General features: G+C 46.7%; 1 protein-coding gene across 1 annotated transcript in view; it reads left to right on the forward strand.

The window, feature by feature from the left end:
• Positions 1–7,500, forward strand: part of klf12a (Kruppel like factor 12a) — a 38,907-nt gene that overhangs the window by 19,239 nt on the left and 12,168 nt on the right. The gene's annotated exons all lie outside the window — the stretch shown is intronic.

Here is a 7,500-nt window from a genome sequence, read left to right on the forward strand (position 1 = left end):
CTCACACACCTGTGTACTTCATCCCTACTAGACCTCACACACCTGTGTACTTACACCCTACTAGACCTCACACACCTGTGTACTTACACCCTACTAGACCTCACACACCTGTGTACTTACACCCTACTAGACCTCACACACCTGTGTACTCCATCCATACTAGACCTCACACACCTGTGTACTTCATCCCTACTAGACCTCACACACCTGTATACTTCAACGCTACTAGACCTCACACACCTGTGTACTTCAACGCTACTAGACCTCACACACCTGTGTACTTACACCCTACTAGACCTCACACACCTCTGTACTCCATCCATACTAGACCTCACACACCTCTGTACTTCCTTACTAGAAACACACCTGTGTGCTTACACCCTACTAGACCTCACACACCTGTGTACTTCCTTACTAGAAACACACCTGTGTACTTCAACGCTACTAGACCTCACACACCTGTGTACTTACACCCTACTAGACCTCACACACCTCTGTACTCCATCCATACTAGACCTCACACACCTGTGTACTTCATCCCTACTAGACCTCACACACCTGTATACTTCAACGCTACTAGACCTCACACACCTGTGCACTTCAACGCTACTAGACCTCACACACCTGTGTACTTCAACGCTACTAGACCTCACACACCTGTGTACTCCATCCATACTAGACCTCACACACCTGTGTACTCCATCCATACTAGACCTCACACACCTGTGTACTTCATCCCTACTAGACCTCACACACCTGTGTACTCCATCCATACTAGACCTCACACACCTCTGTACTTCCTTACTAGAAACACACCTGTGTGCTTACACCCTACTAGACCTCACACACCTGTGTACTTCCTTACTAGAAACACACCTGTGTACTTCAACGCTACTAGACCTCACACACCTGTGTACTTCCTTACTAGACCTCACACACCTGTGTACTTACACCCTACTAGACCTCACACACCTCTGTACTCCATCCATACTAGACCTCACACACCTGTGTACTTCATCCCTACTAGACCTCACACACCTGTGTACTTCATCCCTACTAGACCTCACACACCTGTATACTTCATCCCTACTAGACCTCACACACCTGTGCACTTCAACGCTACTAGACCTCACACACCTGTGTACTTCAACGCTACTAGACCTCACACACCTGTGTACTTCATCCCTACTAGACCTCACACACCTGTGCACTTCAACGCTACTAGACCTCACACACCTGTGCACTTCAACGCTACTAGACCTCACACACCTGTGTACTCCATCCATACTAGACCTCACACACCTGTGTACTTCATCCCTACTAGACCTCACACACCTGTGTACTTCAACGCTACTAGACCTCACACACCTGTGCACTTCAACGCTACTAGACCTCACACACCTGTGCACTTCAACGCAACTAGACCTCACACACCTGTGTACTCCATCCATACTAGACCTCACACACCTGTGTACTCCATCCCTACTAGACCTCACACACCTGTGTACTTCATCCCTACTAGACCTCACACACCTGTGTACTTCATCCCTACTAGACCTCACACACCTGTGTACTTCAACGCTACTAGACCTCACACACCTGTGTACTCCATCCATACTAGACCTCACACACCTGTGTACTTCAACGCAACTAGACCTCACACACCTGTGTACTCCATCCATACTAGACCTCACACACCTGTGTACTTCATCCCTACTAGACCTCACACACCTGTGTACTTCATCCCTACTAGACCTCACACACCTGTGTACTTCATCCCTACTAGACCTCACACACCTGTGTACTTCAACGCTACTAGACCTCACACACCTGTGTACTTCATCCATACTAGACCTCACACACCTGTGTACTTTAACCCTACTAGACACACACATGTGTTCTTCAGCCCTACTATACCTCACACACCTGTGTACTCCATCCATACTAGACCTCACACAACTGTATACTCCATCCATACTAGACCTCACACAACTGTGTACTCCATCCATACTAGACCTCACACACCTGTGTTCTTCAACTCTACTAGACACACACACACCTACTGCTACCTCATGTTAACCACTTACTACTACTCAGATAGGAAAAACTACATACACTGTCCCATAAGAGAACTCTAATTATTAAGTATTACCTACACACACATACAGCCTACAAACCTACACACACATACAGCCTACAAACCTACACACACATACAGCCTACAAACCTACACACACACAGCCTACAAACCTACACACACATACAGCCTACAAACCTACACACATATACAGCCTACAAACCTACACACACATACAGCCTACAAACCTACACAGACATACAGCCTACAAACCTACACACACATACAGCCTACAAACCTACACACACACAGACTACAAACCTACACACACATACAGTGTCCGCTCAATTCTGTGTATTCATAGGAGGTGTTTCAGAGGTGAGCACAAGGTTTACTGGTATTTGCAAGTGCAGATTTGTCATGCATTTCCTTTGTTAAATACAAAATGAATGTTCACAGTGTGAACCTGTGTTTTGCCAAACAACCTACACCTGTGTGTGTGTGTGTCTGTGTGTGTGTGTGTGTGTGTGTGTGTGTGTGTGTGTGTGTGTGTGTGTGTGTGTGTGTGTGTGTGTGTGAGTGTATGTGTTTTTGTGTGTGTGTGAGTCACTGCCTGAGGCAAAGATCAAGGCAAAACTGCCTTCTAGAGATGGACAGCCCTTAATGAGGTCTCTAAGTCCAGTCTGGTATGGGCTGCTCAAATGGCCCCAGGCGCTGTAACACGTGTTTAGGTATGTGTAACGTGTGTTAAGCGTGTGTGTAATGTGTGTGTAATGTGTACTAACACATATGAACCGGTGACTTATTCAGCGGACATAGGTGACCTACACACACTCATACACTCATACACACACACAACGTGTCCATTATGACCCTTTGCAGTGCTTTTAATTAGGCTCTGATTTACAGAGCGTTAGCGCTACTACGTGGTTGCTTAATCAATACCTCGTGGATAGTTTGATAAGTGATCTGACACGAGCAGCAGTGTGATAGTTTGATAAGTGATGAGCATCTGACACGAGCAGCAGTGTGATAGTTTGATAAGTGATGAGCATCTGACACGAGCAGCAGTGTGATAGTTTGATAGGTGATGAGTATCTGACAGCCCTTAAGTCTGAAGGAAGCAGCGGGGCAGGGCGTAGCAGGGAGGAGCGGGGGGGAACAGTGGGGAGCCAACGATGTGTTCCTCTGTGTCACCAGAACTCGAACATCAGGATGCTATTACAATGTGGCTTATCATGGTGATCAATGCTGACAGCGGGGCTGTTGAGCTTAGCAAAACTCAAAACGAGTCATCTGGCCGTATGAAAAGATCTGCATGTATTTACATGTAGTAAACAAACACAAAACACTATGATGTTAACTGCATGTTGGAATTTTTGCGGTCTACACATTCAACTGAGACAACACAACATATGTCCAGGACACATGACAGTGTTGGTGGCCTAATGTGTGTGTGTGTGTGTGTGTGTGTGTGTCTAATGGGATTCTGTGGGAATCAGGTGTGTGTATGTGTGTGTGTGTGTGTGTGTGTCTAATGGGATTCTGTTGGGAATATGTTTTGTAAACGCTGTGCCACAGGTGTGTGTGTGTCTAATGGGATTCTGTTGGGAATATGTTCTGTAAACGCTGTGCCACAGGTCTGTGTATGTGTGTGTGTGTGTGTATGTCTAATGGGATTTTGTTGAAATATGTTCTGCAAAGGCTGTGCCACAGGTGTGTGTGTGTGTGTGTGTGTGTGTGTGTGTGTGTGTGTGTGTAATGGGATTCTGTTGGGAAGATGTTCTGTAAACGCTGTGCCACAGGTCTGTGTATGTGTGTGTGTGTGTATGTCTAATGGGATTTTGTGGAAATATGTTCTGCAAAGGCTGTGCCACAGGTGTGCGAGTGTACTGTATGTGTGTTTGTGTATGTGTGTGTCTTTTTGTGTTAAACTTCTTGGTGGTAAGGGTGGATTCCCTGATTTCCAACAGGTCAAACGGCTTCTCATTTCTTATTAGAACGTTATTGCTCGTCTTCCCTTCTTATTAGAGCGTTATCGCTTGTTAGAACGTTATCGCTGGTCTTCCCTTCTTATTAGAACGTTATTGCTGGTCTTCCCTTCTTATTAGAATGTTATTGCTCGTCTTCCCTTCTTATTAGAGCGTTATCGCTTGTTAGAACGTTATCACTGGTCTTCCCTTCTTATTAGAACGTTTTTGCTCGTCTTCCCTTCTTATCAGAACGTTATCGGCCGTCTTCCCTTCTTATTAGACCGTTATCGCTTATTAGACCGTTCTGCTGGTCTTCCTCTGTGGTAGACAAGTATGCCTACATCAGGAGCTCCAGCCTGCTAACACAGCACTGTGATGTGTGAGTGTGTGAGTGTGTATGTGTGTGTGTATGCCTACATCAGGAGCTCCAGCCTGCTCACACAGCACTGTGATGTGCTCCATGTAAGAGCGTATGATTCTGGCGCTGTTACTATATTTACCAAAGACCGGAGGACAAGATGAAATCCAACCCTACTTGGTGGGTTCTAGAACATTCATGCTTGACATTAATGAACCAAAGAATGCGCACTGGTCAGCTGAAGGCTTGTGTTTAACGGAACCTCTATCCAAAGATCTCTCCGCGCTCCCGCGCAGATTCCATCACTGGATTTTCCATTACTGTCTCACACACACACACACACACACACCACACACACACACACACAGTACACCACACACACACACACACACACACACACACTGGTTGAAGCGCCCGTCCCTCCATCCACCCCCCTTGGCCCAGGCGGGACGGACTGACACATCCCAGAAGCCTCTCAGTATTTTAGAGCGGAGTAGACGCAGAGGAGAGGAACTAGCACTCACACACACACACACACAGACAGCAGGCAAAAGGAGGAGAGGACAGGGCCAGGCGTTCAACAGCCTCAACAAACACACACAAAGCCTCTCGTGGACTCTTCTCAACACACACACACGAACACACACAAACACACAAAGCCTCTCGTGGACTCTTCTCGACACACACACAAACACACGCAATCACACACACACACACACAAACACACAGCCTCTCGTGTACTCTTCTCAACACACACACACACACACACAAACACACAAAGGGCCTGATTTACTAACAGGATTGCGCCCATTTCTGGCGTAAAATAGCGGTCGTAAACATAAAACGGTATTTACTAAGGGGGCGCATTTGAGTAGAGTCGCATATTAACTCTTTGGGGGTGTGAACGTGGGAGGAACGGAAACGTGGGTGGAACGTGGGTGTAAAGCGCTATTTAATGGGGGGAGAGAAGGTACGTGCGCCTAATGATGTATTGCGTGGTATTTACTAAAACTGCCTGGCCAGCGCACGTCTCTAATTTGCGGGATAATTCTCCGCCTCATAAAAGCACGTCTTAACCAGGAAGTGCATTCCCACTGAGTCTGAAAACGTTGATATGGCAGCAGCTATAAGAGCAAGGCGAAGACATAGACAGAGACAGCGCACAGAAATATTTTTTTCAACTCGTATAACAATTTTTCAGTTAAGCGAACCACAAATCATTAGACGGTACAGGTTAACCAGCCACGCAATACTTCAATTACTGAACCAGATCAGAGACGACATCGAACCCTCCAACCGGAGATCACATTCCATTCCATCAGTTGTTAAACATTGCAAATATTGGCATCGGATCATTTCAAACAGTTATAGCATCAGCAGTTGGTATATCTCAGCCTTCACTCAGCCAAATAATCACCCAGGTACTCGATACATTTCCCCACTGCCATAGCTGAAATTAGACATCAAACAGGACTTTTTTTGAAATCGCAAACTTTCCGAACGTAATTGGAACCATTGATTGCACCCACGTCCATATTGTAGTGAACCCTTGTCCCTTGTAGAAATTATTAATCTCGCCATGTACACATCTATATTGTTATAATAGACAGTTTATGCATTAATGCCACCAATAGCATATTCTTTATAATCGTGTTCTTTTAAACATCTCGCTGTAGGTGATGGCGGGCAGAACAACAATATTCACACATTGAATCAGGTTCAGTGATTGAGCGAACGTGAACCAATATATCTATCTCCTCTTCGCTGAAACTTCATTTTCTCTTCCTAAATGAATACAACCGGAAATGCGCAAAAACACAGTGCGTTAATGTGCGACCGCAGATTAAGCAGCGGTCACAATGTTAGTAAATCAGGGCCTATAGGGCGGAGTAAACACAGATTGCCCAGCGCGGATCTGGTTTGATAAATACCACAGAAAATGCGCAAAAACACTGTGCGTTAATGTGCGACCGCAGATTAAGCAGCGATCGCAATGTTTGTAAATCAGGCCGAAAGCCTCTCGTGTACTCTTCTCAACTCCTCCATGCTATTGCTGCCTGTGCTGGTTCCTTTTCCATTCCTCTGTTGATGTCATAGTGTGTGTGTGTGTGTGTGTGTGTGTGTGTGTGTGTGTGTGTGTGTGTGTGTGGGTGTGTGTGTGTGTTTGTGTGTGTGTGTGTGTGTGTGTTTGTGTGTGTGTGTGTGTGTGTGTGCTGGTTTACAGGCCTCTTCTCTGAGGCTTCCGCCCCTCAGGACATGTGAGCAAAGACAGCACCAGCCGCCCCTCACCACACACACACACACACACACACACACACACACACTACCTGGATTATCAGAGGGGGCCTTTGGGAAGGGGGGGGGGGGGGGGGTATAGAGGGAGCTATTCCAACAGCCAAGGGCCAAGAGTGTGAAGAGGTGGTTTTTTTTCCTGTCTGTTTTTCTACCACTCTGCTTTTTCTTCATCTCCCCCTCCTCTCTCTCTCTCTCTCTCATTCTCTCTCCCTTCCCCTTTTCCTCTATCTCTGTCTCGATCTCTCTCTATCTCTCTTCCTCACTCTCTCTCTCCTCTTGAGATTTCCTCTTCTTCTCAGCTGCCCAGGAAAGCAGCTCGGCCTAAGGCATGAGGGCAAGTGTGTGTGAGTGTGTGTGAGTGTGTGTGTGTGTGTGTGTGTGTTTGTGTGTGTGTGAGGCATGAGGGCTGGTTTTAATGGCCTCTGTGCCTTTGGAGGGTTTCTCCCTTTCCCTCTTTCTCTCTCTCTCTTCCTTTTCTTCCCTTCCTCCGTTCTTTTATCCTGTTTTTCTTTGAGAGGGGGGAGTGTGACCTGGAGAGGAGCAAAGCAAACAAAAGCGAGAGAGCTCTGTGGCTGTGTGTAATGTGTGTGTGAGTGGGTGTGTGTAATGTGTGTGTGTGTGTGTGTGTGTGTGTGTGTGTGTGTGTGTGTGTGTCTGTGTGTGCTCCGTGGCTGTGGTTAGACTGGGGCTTAATGGGCCTCTGTGAGCTGCTCAGATGCCCCTCCCCTCTCTGCATTGTCCTGTCTGTGTGTGCGTGTGTGTGCGTGTGTGTGTGTGTCCTGTGATCATGTCGACCT

This window comes from Sprattus sprattus, assembly GCF_963457725.1.
Source record: "Sprattus sprattus genome assembly, chromosome: 3".
NCBI classification, from domain to species: domain Eukaryota; kingdom Metazoa; phylum Chordata; class Actinopteri; order Clupeiformes; family Clupeidae; genus Sprattus; species Sprattus sprattus.